The sequence below is a fragment of the Phasianus colchicus genome, chromosome 13 (genome assembly GCF_987193195.1).
Source record: "Phasianus colchicus chromosome 13, bPhaCol1.hap1.1, whole genome shotgun sequence".
NCBI lineage: Eukaryota > Metazoa > Chordata > Aves > Galliformes > Phasianidae > Phasianus > Phasianus colchicus.
In genome coordinates this window covers 20433981-20445632 of record NC_143448.1, presented here as the reverse complement: position 1 = coordinate 20445632, position 11652 = coordinate 20433981, and the positions used below count along the sequence as shown (strand labels likewise).

At 46.1% G+C, this 11652-nt stretch overlaps 1 long non-coding RNA gene across 5 annotated transcripts; it reads right to left on the bottom strand.

Moving 5' to 3' along the window:
* Positions 1-1087: 1087 nt before the first annotated feature.
* Positions 1088-8928, bottom strand: LOC149916212 (uncharacterized). 5 transcript variants are annotated; one of them, XR_016470786.1, is made up of 6 exons: positions 8735-8928; positions 3468-3594; positions 3173-3268; positions 2512-2582; positions 2238-2375; positions 1088-1602 (listed from the first exon to the last, which is right to left on the bottom strand). It is a non-coding gene; the product is annotated as an uncharacterized LOC149916212 (long non-coding RNA). The 5 variants fall into 5 exon arrangements; XR_016470789.1 differs by lacking the exon at positions 8735-8928 and adding an exon at positions 3767-4104 and having other exon boundaries at positions 1088-1681; XR_016470785.1 differs by lacking the exon at positions 8735-8928 and adding an exon at positions 3767-4104.
* Between the last annotated feature and the right edge of the window lie 2724 nt (positions 8929-11652).

Below are 11652 nucleotides of genomic sequence, written 5' to 3'. Positions count from 1 at the left end.
CTGGGGCATTCCAGGAAATCCAGCTTTCCGTTTCTAGCTGTTCTCATGAAGATTCACACATCTCTCCATGCAGACGTTACAGCACCTGGGAGAACCACAGCTCCCAGTAATGCTGCACAGTAACGAAAGCACTACCCTGCATACATTGGGGGGCTGCACTCTGTGCACGATGCTGCTCACCAGCAGCACAGTAGCTGAGAACAACACACAAGAAAAGGCTCAAATACCCAACAACACTTTTGCTTCCATCTCCTCTGATAACTGCTCATTATATACAGCCCTCACCTTTGGCTGTGCAGGTGGGGATTGAGAAAGCAATGCCACCCCCACCAACAACCTCCCTGCCCCACACTGAGAGTCAAGATAGGGTTTGGGATCACCTGAGGAACCTGAACATCCAGGAGTCTATGGGTCCCAATGAAATGCATCCCAGAGTCACGACGGTATTCGCTGATGCAGTCAACAAGCCATTCTCAACGGTATTTGAGAAGTTGTGGCAGTCAGGTGAAATCCCTGGTGAGTAGAAAAAAGGCAACACCACACCTGTTATTATGGATAAAAAGGATGACCCTGGGAACTATCAACATGTCAGTCTCACCTCTGTGCTGTGAATGATCGCAGAGCAGATCCTCCTGGAAGTGACTCCAAGGCACATGTTCCAGTGCATCACCACCCTGAGTGAAAAACTTCCTCCTAATATCCAACCTAAACCTCTCCTGTCTTAGTTTAAAACTACTCCCCCTTGTCCTATCCTGATCCACCCTCATAAACAGCTGTTTCCCCTCCTGTTTATCCACTCCCTCAAGTACTGGAAGGCCACAATGAGGTCTCTCCAGAGCCTTCTCTTCTCCAGTCTAAACAAGCCCAGTTCCCTCAACCTTTCCTCATAGGAGAGGTGCTCCAGGCCTCTGATCATCTTAGTGCCCTCCTCTGGACCCACTCTGAGAGTTCCAAGTCCTTCCTGTGCTGGGGGCTCCAGGCCTGGACGCAGTTAAGCAGATGGTGCCTCATGAGAGCCGAGTAGAGGGGGAAAAGAAAAAAAGAAAAAAAAAAAAAATCACCTCCCTCTCTCTGCTGGCTGTTCTTTTAATGCAGCCCAGGATATAGTTGTCTTTCCAGGATGCAAGTGCACACTGCTAGCTCATGTCCAGCTTCTTATCCACTGGGATCCACACGTCCTTCTCTTCAGGGCTGCTCTCAAGCGGTTCTTTGCCGAGTTTGTATAAACATCTGGGATTGCCTCTTCATCAGTGACACTGACAGTGGGGGTCAAGTGCACCCTAATGACACCGAGCTGTGGGGTGCAGTGACACACCAGAGGGATGGGACACCATCCAGAGAGACCTCAACAGGCTGAGTAGTGGGCATTCAGCAATATACCTTCCCAGCCCAGAAAGCTAACTGTATGCTGGGTTCCACCCAAAGATGCGTGGTCAGTAGGCAAAGGGAGATGATCCTGCCCCTCTGCCCTATGCTGGTGAGGCCTCACCTGGAGTGCTGTGTCTGGATTTGGATGGCTGCAGTGTAGGACACAGACATAGAGCTGTTGGAGTACATCCAGAGAATAGCCACAAATATGAACCGAGGGATGGAATGCCTTTCCTATGAAGAGAGAAAATTGGGGCTGTTCAGCCTGTAGAAGTGAAGGCTCTGAGGTGACCTGGTAACAGCCTTTCAATACCTAAAGGGAAGAATGAGAAAAAATTTAGGTTAGATATAAAGAAAATCTTGTGAGGGTGGTGACACAGTGGAACAGGTTACTCAGACACATAATGGATGCCTTGTCCCTTCCAAGGTGAGGCTGGGCCAGATTCTGGGCAACCTGATCTAGCTGTATCACAGAGCCTCTCTGGACCAGTCCCAGTATTCAGCAGACCAGGGACCTCACTTCATCACAGTGTTGGGAACCAGAGCTGTAGAGCTATTGAATGGGGGACAGGGGATGGAAGGAAGAGGGATGGGGGTTTGGGTGTCATAGAGATTAGGAAACTAATAGGATCTCCAGACAATTAGGATGGAGATGTCTGGGGTGATGCTGAGTACAGTGGTCCAAACGAGGACAATCCTTGGCCTTCTATAAAGATGAAGTCAGATCTGCTGTTCAAACAGAAAGGACTGTAGGATCCCAAGGTGGTCAGTCACAATGTGCTCTGAGAACAATGCCTTGGGATCCATTACCATTGACAAATTTGTACGGGAAATATGGGAGAGAACCAGACAAAATAGGAACAGAATACCTGTTATCACTATGCTTGAGTGGTGCAGACCATATTAAGCACAGTGAGGATGAAGCAGATGGCCACTACGTTCTGGGAGTGTTCTTCAGGTCCTGGCCAAAGCACCTCACTCTATCATCAGCCGTGTAGTGCAGCAGGCTGGGAGAATAGACCCCATAGAGAAAAGTGAGCCGCCTGCAACCCATTTGATCCCTAAGTGAGCTTCCCACAGCAATTAGAAACCTGCCTGCATACAAGCTAGTGCACAAACACGGGGCTTGGAATGCTCTGTTACCTGCTCAGTAGATCTCAGAGTGCTTACACCCCTGATGAGACAAACTCCAGCAATCCCTAAACCCCATCAAGCTAAAAAAAAAAAAAAAAAAAAAAAAAATCAGCTGATTTATTACATGTAAGGGTGCACAGAATGCCTTTAAACAACTTTGTATGCTTGGAAGCAGTGGATAACACTCTTAACTACAGTCATGAAATAGGATGATAGAGGTGCACACAAACCATGTTTGGAGCCCCAGGTTGGAGATCATGCTATAAGAACCATGAAATGGTGAACAGAGATGGAACCAGAAGATAACAAGCTCAGAAAGATTTGCTTAAAAGACCTGGAGAATGAAGAACCTCTTTATGGAAAAGGATGTTAGCTCTGGGCATTCCCACAACAGCAATGCTCAGTCAGCTAACCAGCATTATCCTGAGGCTGATTGAAGCATTCCAGAAATGAGGGAGCAATGAAAGAAAGAAACACGTGTCAGTCCTTCAATCACCATATCAGAGAAAGGAAGATAACACCTTCATCTCCCTTAGAGAAGAAAAAAGGGCATTGTGATGACAAACATGCAAATACAGCTGCTCTAATCCAGTTTGGGGTCCCCCCAAAAAGGTGGAGCTCACAGCCCTGAAATAAAGAAGGAATTACATGCCCCGTTCCAAATACTCACCCCACTCTCCCAGGGAAGCTGCCGCCAGGATGCTGCACCTATGGCTGCCAGGCCTTAAATGTAGTCAGGATACCCCCAGAAGGGGATATCACAGCCCTGAAATAAAAAAAAGAATAAGTTACCCCATTCCAAGGATGAACACTCAGCCCACACTGCCAAGGAAGCAGTCTCCAGGTAGAGATGCTGCCCTTGTGGCTTCCACCCCTTAAAATGTGGTCAGGATACTAGAGGAAAAAAAAAAAAAAAAAAAAGAGAGAGAAAGAGATTACAGCCCTGAAATAAAGAAACCACTTACCCCCTTCTCAAGAACCAACACTTGCCCATGCTCCACAGGAGACAGTCTACAGAGATAAACGCTGTCCTTACAGGTGCCAGCACTTAAATGTGGTCAGGATGCCCCCAAAATGGGAAAAATCACAGCCCTGAAATAAGAAGGAATCACTCGCCCTTTCTCAAGGACCAGACCTCCCCCCACACTCCCAAGGAGACAGACGCCTAAGACAGATACCATGTTTAAGGCTGTCAGCCCTTAAGTCGGGGCGAGATCTACCAAAAAAAGGAGAGATTACAACCCTGAAATAAAGAAACACTCACTCTGTTCTAAGGGTTCACTCCATGCTCTAAAGGAAACATTCACCAGGTACAATAGCTGCTCATCCTGCTGCCAGACCTTAAGTGTGGTCAGGAACCCCCCAGAAGGGGAGATTACAATCCAACAATGAAGAAAGAATCAGTTACCCTATTCCAACAACAATCACCCCACACCACAGAGAAAGCAGTCTCCATGGAAAGATGCCGCCCTTATGGTTTCCACCCCTTGAAAGCGGTCAAGATGCCAAAAAAAGGGAAAGATGGCAGCAACTTCAGTAAAAACAAGGCATGGCAGCAACTTCAGTAAAAACAAGGCATGGCAGCAACTTCAGTAAAAACAAGGCATGGCAGCAACTTCAGTAAAAACAAGGCATGGCAGCAACTTCAGTAAAAACAAGGCATGGCAGCAACTTCAGTAAAAACAAGGCATGGCAGCAACTTCAGTAAAAACAAGGCATGGCAGCAACTTCAGTAAAAACAAGGCATGGCAGCAACTTCAGTAAAAACAAGGCATGGCAGCAACTTCAGTAAAAACAAGGCATGGCAGCAACTTCAGTAAAAACAAGGCATGGCAGCAACTTCAGTAAAAACAAGGCATGGCAGCAACTTCAGTAAAAACAAGGCATGGCAGCAACTTCAGTAAAAACAAGGCATGGCAGCAACTTCAGTAAAAACAAGGCATGGCAGCAACTTCAGTAAAAACAAGGCATGGCAGCAACTTCAGTAAAAACAAGGCATGGCAGCAACTTCAGTAAAAACAAGGCATGGCAGCAACTTCAGTAAAAACAAGGCATGGCAGCAACTTCAGTAAAAACAAGGCATGGCAGCAACTTCAGTAAAAACAAGGCATGGCAGCAACTTCAGTAAAAACAAGGCATGGCAGCAACTTCAGTAAAAACAAGGCATGGCAGCAACTTCAGTAAAAACAAGGCATGGCAGCAACTTCAGTAAAAACAAGGCATGGCAGCAACTTCAGTAAAAACAAGGCATGGCAGCAACTTCAGTAAAAACAAGGCATGGCAGCAACTTCAGTAAAAACAAGGCATGGCAGCAACTTCAGTAAAAACAAGGCATGGCAGCAACTTCAGTAAAAACAAGGCATGGCAGCAACTTCAGTAAAAACAAGGCATGGCAGCAACTTCAGTAAAAACAAGGCATGGCAGCAACTTCAGTAAAAACAAGGCATGGCAGCAACTTCAGTAAAAACAAGGCATGGCAGCAACTTCAGTAAAAACAAGGCATGGCAGCAACTTCAGTAAAAACAAGGCATGGCAGCAACTTCAGTAAAAACAAGGCATGGCAGCAACTTCAGTAAAAACAAGGCATGGCAGCAACTTCAGTAAAAACAAGGCATGGCAGCAACTTCAGTAAAAACAAGGCATGGCAGCAACTTCAGTAAAAACAAGGCATGGCAGCAACTTCAGTAAAAACAAGGCATGGCAGCAACTTCAGTAAAAACAAGGCATGGCAGCAACTTCAGTAAAAACAAGGCATGGCAGCAACTTCAGTAAAAACAAGGCATGGCAGCAACTTCAGTAAAAACAAGGCATGGCAGCAACTTCAGTAAAAACAAGGCATGGCAGCAACTTCAGTAAAAACAAGGCATGGCAGCAACTTCAGTAAAAACAAGGCATGGCAGCAACTTCAGTAAAAACAAGGCATGGCAGCAACTTCAGTAAAAACAAGGCATGGCAGCAACTTCAGTAAAAACAAGGCATGGCAGCAACTTCAGTAAAAACAAGGCATGGCAGCAACTTCAGTAAAAACAAGGCATGGCAGCAACTTCAGTAAAAACAAGGCATGGCAGCAACTTCAGTAAAAACAAGGCATGGCAGCAACTTCAGTAAAAACAAGGCATGGCAGCAACTTCAGTAAAAACAAGGCATGGCAGCAACTTCAGTAAAAACAAGGCATGGCAGCAACTTCAGTAAAAACAAGGCATGGCAGCAACTTCAGTAAAAACAAGGCATGGCAGCAACTTCAGTAAAAACAAGGCATGGCAGCAACTTCAGTAAAAACAAGGCATGGCAGCAACTTCAGTAAAAACAAGGCATGGCAGCAACTTCAGTAAAAACAAGGCATGGCAGCAACTTCAGTAAAAACAAGGCATGGCAGCAACTTCAGTAAAAACAAGGCATGGCAGCAACTTCAGTAAAAACAAGGCATGGCAGCAACTTCAGTAAAAACAAGGCATGGCAGCAACTTCAGTAAAAACAAGGCATGGCAGCAACTTCAGTAAAAACAAGGCATGGCAGCAACTTCAGTAAAAACAAGGCATGGCAGCAACTTCAGTAAAAACAAGGCATGGCAGCAACTTCAGTAAAAACAAGGCATGGCAGCAACTTCAGTAAAAACAAGGCATGGCAGCAACTTCAGTAAAAACAAGGCATGGCAGCAACTTCAGTAAAAACAAGGCATGGCAGCAACTTCAGTAAAAACAAGGCATGGCAGCAACTTCAGTAAAAACAAGGCATGGCAGCAACTTCAGTAAAAACAAGGCATGGCAGCAACTTCAGTAAAAACAAGGCATGGCAGCAACTTCAGTAAAAACAAGGCATGGCAGCAACTTCAGTAAAAACAAGGCATGGCAGCAACTTCAGTAAAAACAAGGCATGGCAGCAACTTCAGTAAAAACAAGGCATGGCAGCAACTTCAGTAAAAACAAGGCATGGCAGCAACTTCAGTAAAAACAAGGCATGGCAGCAACTTCAGTAAAAACAAGGCATGGCAGCAACTTCAGTAAAAACAAGGCATGGCAGCAACTTCAGTAAAAACAAGGCATGGCAGCAACTTCAGTAAAAACAAGGCATGGCAGCAACTTCAGTAAAAACAAGGCATGGCAGCAACTTCAGTAAAAACAAGGCATGGCAGCAACTTCAGTAAAAACAAGGCATGGCAGCAACTTCAGTAAAAACAAGGCATGGCAGCAACTTCAGTAAAAACAAGGCATGGCAGCAACTTCAGTAAAAACAAGGCATGGCAGCAACTTCAGTAAAAACAAGGCATGGCAGCAACTTCAGTAAAAACAAGGCATGGCAGCAACTTCAGTAAAAACAAGGCATGGCAGCAACTTCAGTAAAAACAAGGCATGGCAGCAACTTCAGTAAAAACAAGGCATGGCAGCAACTTCAGTAAAAACAAGGCATGGCAGCAACTTCAGTAAAAACAAGGCATGGCAGCAACTTCAGTAAAAACAAGGCATGGCAGCAACTTCAGTAAAAACAAGGCATGGCAGCAACTTCAGTAAAAACAAGGCATGGCAGCAACTTCAGTAAAAACAAGGCATGGCAGCAACTTCAGTAAAAACAAGGCATGGCAGCAACTTCAGTAAAAACAAGGCATGGCAGCAACTTCAGTAAAAACAAGGCATGGCAGCAACTTCAGTAAAAACAAGGCATGGCAGCAACTTCAGTAAAAACAAGGCATGGCAGCAACTTCAGTAAAAACAAGGCATGGCAGCAACTTCAGTAAAAACAAGGCATGGCAGCAACTTCAGTAAAAACAAGGCATGGCAGCAACTTCAGTAAAAACAAGGCATGGCAGCAACTTCAGTAAAAACAAGGCATGGCAGCAACTTCAGTAAAAACAAGGCATGGCAGCAACTTCAGTAAAAACAAGGCATGGCAGCAACTTCAGTAAAAACAAGGCATGGCAGCAACTTCAGTAAAAACAAGGCATGGCAGCAACTTCAGTAAAAACAAGGCATGGCAGCAACTTCAGTAAAAACAAGGCATGGCAGCAACTTCAGTAAAAACAAGGCATGGCAGCAACTTCAGTAAAAACAAGGCATGGCAGCAACTTCAGTAAAAACAAGGCATGGCAGCAACTTCAGTAAAAACAAGGCATGGCAGCAACTTCAGTAAAAACAAGGCATGGCAGCAACTTCAGTAAAAACAAGGCATGGCAGCAACTTCAGTAAAAACAAGGCATGGCAGCAACTTCAGTAAAAACAAGGCATGGCAGCAACTTCAGTAAAAACAAGGCATGGCAGCAACTTCAGTAAAAACAAGGCATGGCAGCAACTTCAGTAAAAACAAGGCATGGCAGCAACTTCAGTAAAAACAAGGCATGGCAGCAACTTCAGTAAAAACAAGGCATGGCAGCAACTTCAGTAAAAACAAGGCATGGCAGCAACTTCAGTAAAAACAAGGCATGGCAGCAACTTCAGTAAAAACAAGGCATGGCAGCAACTTCAGTAAAAACAAGGCATGGCAGCAACTTCAGTAAAAACAAGGCATGGCAGCAACTTCAGTAAAAACAAGGCATGGCAGCAACTTCAGTAAAAACAAGGCATGGCAGCAACTTCAGTAAAAACAAGGCATGGCAGCAACTTCAGTAAAAACAAGGCATGGCAGCAACTTCAGTAAAAACAAGGCATGGCAGCAACTTCAGTAAAAACAAGGCATGGCAGCAACTTCAGTAAAAACAAGGCATGGCAGCAACTTCAGTAAAAACAAGGCATGGCAGCAACTTCAGTAAAAACAAGGCATGGCAGCAACTTCAGTAAAAACAAGGCATGGCAGCAACTTCAGTAAAAACAAGGCATGGCAGCAACTTCAGTAAAAACAAGGCATGGCAGCAACTTCAGTAAAAACAAGGCATGGCAGCAACTTCAGTAAAAACAAGGCATGGCAGCAACTTCAGTAAAAACAAGGCATGGCAGCAACTTCAGTAAAAACAAGGCATGGCAGCAACTTCAGTAAAAACAAGGCATGGCAGCAACTTCAGTAAAAACAAGGCATGGCAGCAACTTCAGTAAAAACAAGGCATGGCAGCAACTTCAGTAAAAACAAGGCATGGCAGCAACTTCAGTAAAAACAAGGCATGGCAGCAACTTCAGTAAAAACAAGGCATGGCAGCAACTTCAGTAAAAACAAGGCATGGCAGCAACTTCAGTAAAAACAAGGCATGGCAGCAACTTCAGTAAAAACAAGGCATGGCAGCAACTTCAGTAACACATGAATCACTCACCACTTTCCAAAGGTCTGCATTCACTCCCAAGGAGACAACCCCCAGGTAGAGATGCTGCCCTTACTGTTCCCAGCCCTTAAATGTGGTCAGGGAGGGGGTGGAGCCAAGGTCAGCCCTATCCGGTCCCATAGGTGAATTGCTTCCACCTGTGCTCACAGGGCTGGCTACACCCTTCACCAGGTGCTCAATCACTGCTTCTGGCTGTGAACTAACTGTTCCCATAAGGCCTGAAGCAAAAAAAAAAAAAAAAAAGACTAGTAACAAGCTGGCGATTGGATCTGCCTGTCTGGCAAGGGGAGTTTTATCAGTGGATGAGCAACAATGGCACGCATATTTTGATTCAACTCTGTCCTCAAAGGCAATTGGTAAAATTGCCTGACTTTCTAAAATTGGTGACTCTGCTGGTGACACTGGGGTGACACTGGGGTGACATTGGGCTAGGATGATGTGGGGGGGTGATGCTGAGGGGTGATGTTGGAATATCATGGGGGGACATCAGGGAGTGATGTTGGAGTGATATTGTTGGGGGGAATGTAGTGGAAACCCTAAGGTGTGGCTTGAAACAATAATTGAGAAGGGACAAACCAGAGGAGCTCAGGTGCACGAAACGCACCTGAGTGATGAAAGGGGTGGATCCTGGCTCCACCCCCTCCCAGGCCTCATTTAAGTGTTGTCAGCAGGAATGAGCAGCTTTTGCTGGAGGTCCCTGCTTGCTTGAGATCTTCTAAAGTTAAGTAGATTTTGTTCCTTGTTTTTGTGTTTATAGCTGCCGTGTTTAAGCAAGTCCTCACTTATTGCAACCTAGGACTTACTTTTTTGCTATTGTTGTTGCATTTTCCATCATGTTGTAGCATTACAGGAGATAATTATTGGTGGGGGTGATGTTGGGGTTTTTTTGAGTAGTATTGTTGGAGTGAAGCTGGGAGGTTACATTCTGATAAGACTAGGATGGTGTTGGAGTTTCACTGGGGGGTGACATAAGGGAGTGATATTGGGGTTACACTGTTGGGGTGACACTGGTGGGGGCACACTGGTGTGACACTGGGGTGAAACTGGGTTGAGGTTGTGCAGTGATGTTGTAGGGTGATGTTAGAGTATCTCTGGGGGATGAGATGAAGGAGTGACGTTGTTGGGGGGGTGACATTATTGAGGTGATGCTGGGAGGGAAGTGAGGGAGGAATCAGGAAATGACGTTGGGGTGATGTTGTTGGGGTGACAAGGGAGAGACGTTGGGTGGTGATGTTGGGGTATCACTTGGGGTAACATCAAGGAGTGACATTGTTGGGGTGACATTACTAGGAAGGATATTGGGCTATCCCTACCCTAAGAGGGGTTTCAACAGGGAGTGACGCTGCGGTGATGTTTGGAAGTGATACTGGGGAGTGCTGGTGGGGTGTGGCTGGGATTGACATCAGGAAGTGAAGCTGGGGGGGTGACACTGGAGTGAAATTGGGATGATACAGGGATGATATTAAGGGGTGACACTGGGGGTGATGTTGGGGTATCACTGGAGGAAGTGATGTTGGGTTGATGTCGGGGAATGAAGTTGTGGGTTGATGTTGGGATATTACTAGGGTTTAACATCAAGGAGTGATGTTTTGGGGGGATGTGGGGGTGACACTGGGGTGATGTTAAGAGTGACGTTGGGGGAGACATTACTGGGGTGAAATTGTTGGGGTGACACTGGGTTTATTTTGGGGAATGACATTGAGAGGTAATGAGTATGACTGGAGGTGATATCAGGGGGTGATACTGGGGGAACGTTGTTGGGGTGATACAAGGAATGACACTGGGGTGGCACTGCTGTGACAGTGGGGTGATATTAGGGAGTAATGTTGGGGGGATGAGGTTGGGTTATTGCTGGGGGGGGGTTCAGCAGGGGGGTGACACTGGGGTGATGTTGTAGTATTACTGGGGGCTAACATTGGGGATACTGGAGAATGTTTCTGGTGTGTCATTCTAGTGACAAGGGTGATGTTGGGGCTTTTCTGGAGGGAGTGACATCAGGGAGTGAATGCTGGGTGGTGATGTTGTTGGGGTGTTACGTTGGGGATCTAAAGGCCCCTGACTGAAGAATGATCCTGGAATTGAATAAGGTATTTTGGCAGTTTTAAGGGAGTTGATATTTGTGGCTGTGGCTGCAAATGTTTTGTGGAGAGTGCTATCCTTGGTATTTGGTCTTGTTCTTGCAAAGACTTGTTTCCCAAGTTGATGTTCCACTTGGGCTCTGTATCACACGCTGGCCGCATGGGTACAGCATGCAAGCGGAACAAACCCTACAGACCCTGGGGAGAATGAAAGCAAGAGAAAGCACGGAAGTGCACTTTGAAGTGGGGGATGCCGTGCTGGTGCTGCCAATCGAATCTACCGCTGGCATGTTCCTTCTCTCTCCTCTTCGGTGACTTGCCATCTCTCAAGGGTCAGATAGTAATAGCACACCTGCTTAGGGAGATTCTGCTTCCCACTTAATGGAATTATCTAACATTTCAGAGAGCGACACTGGAGGAAGTGACACTGTGGTTGTGGTGGAGTGATGTTGGGATATCAATAGGGTTGACATCAGCAAGTAGCACTGGGGTGACATCATTGGGGGTGATGTTGGAGTACCACTGGGATTTAACATGAATGACTGATGGTGGGGTGAGAGCGTTGGGGTGACACTGGGGGATGACAATGTTGGAGTGACACTGAGGGTTGATAGTGTGGTGATGTTGGAGGGTGACATTGTTGGGTTGATGCTGGTGGGTGATGTTGGGATGACAGAGGGGTGATATTAAGGAATTACGCTGGGGGAGTGATGCTGGAGCATCCTTGGGGGGTGACATTGGGGTGTTGGGGCTGATGTTTGGGGTGAAATAGGTAGGGTTTGGGAGTAGAGTTTGGGGGAAAATAGTAACGATTTGGGGCTGATACTTGGG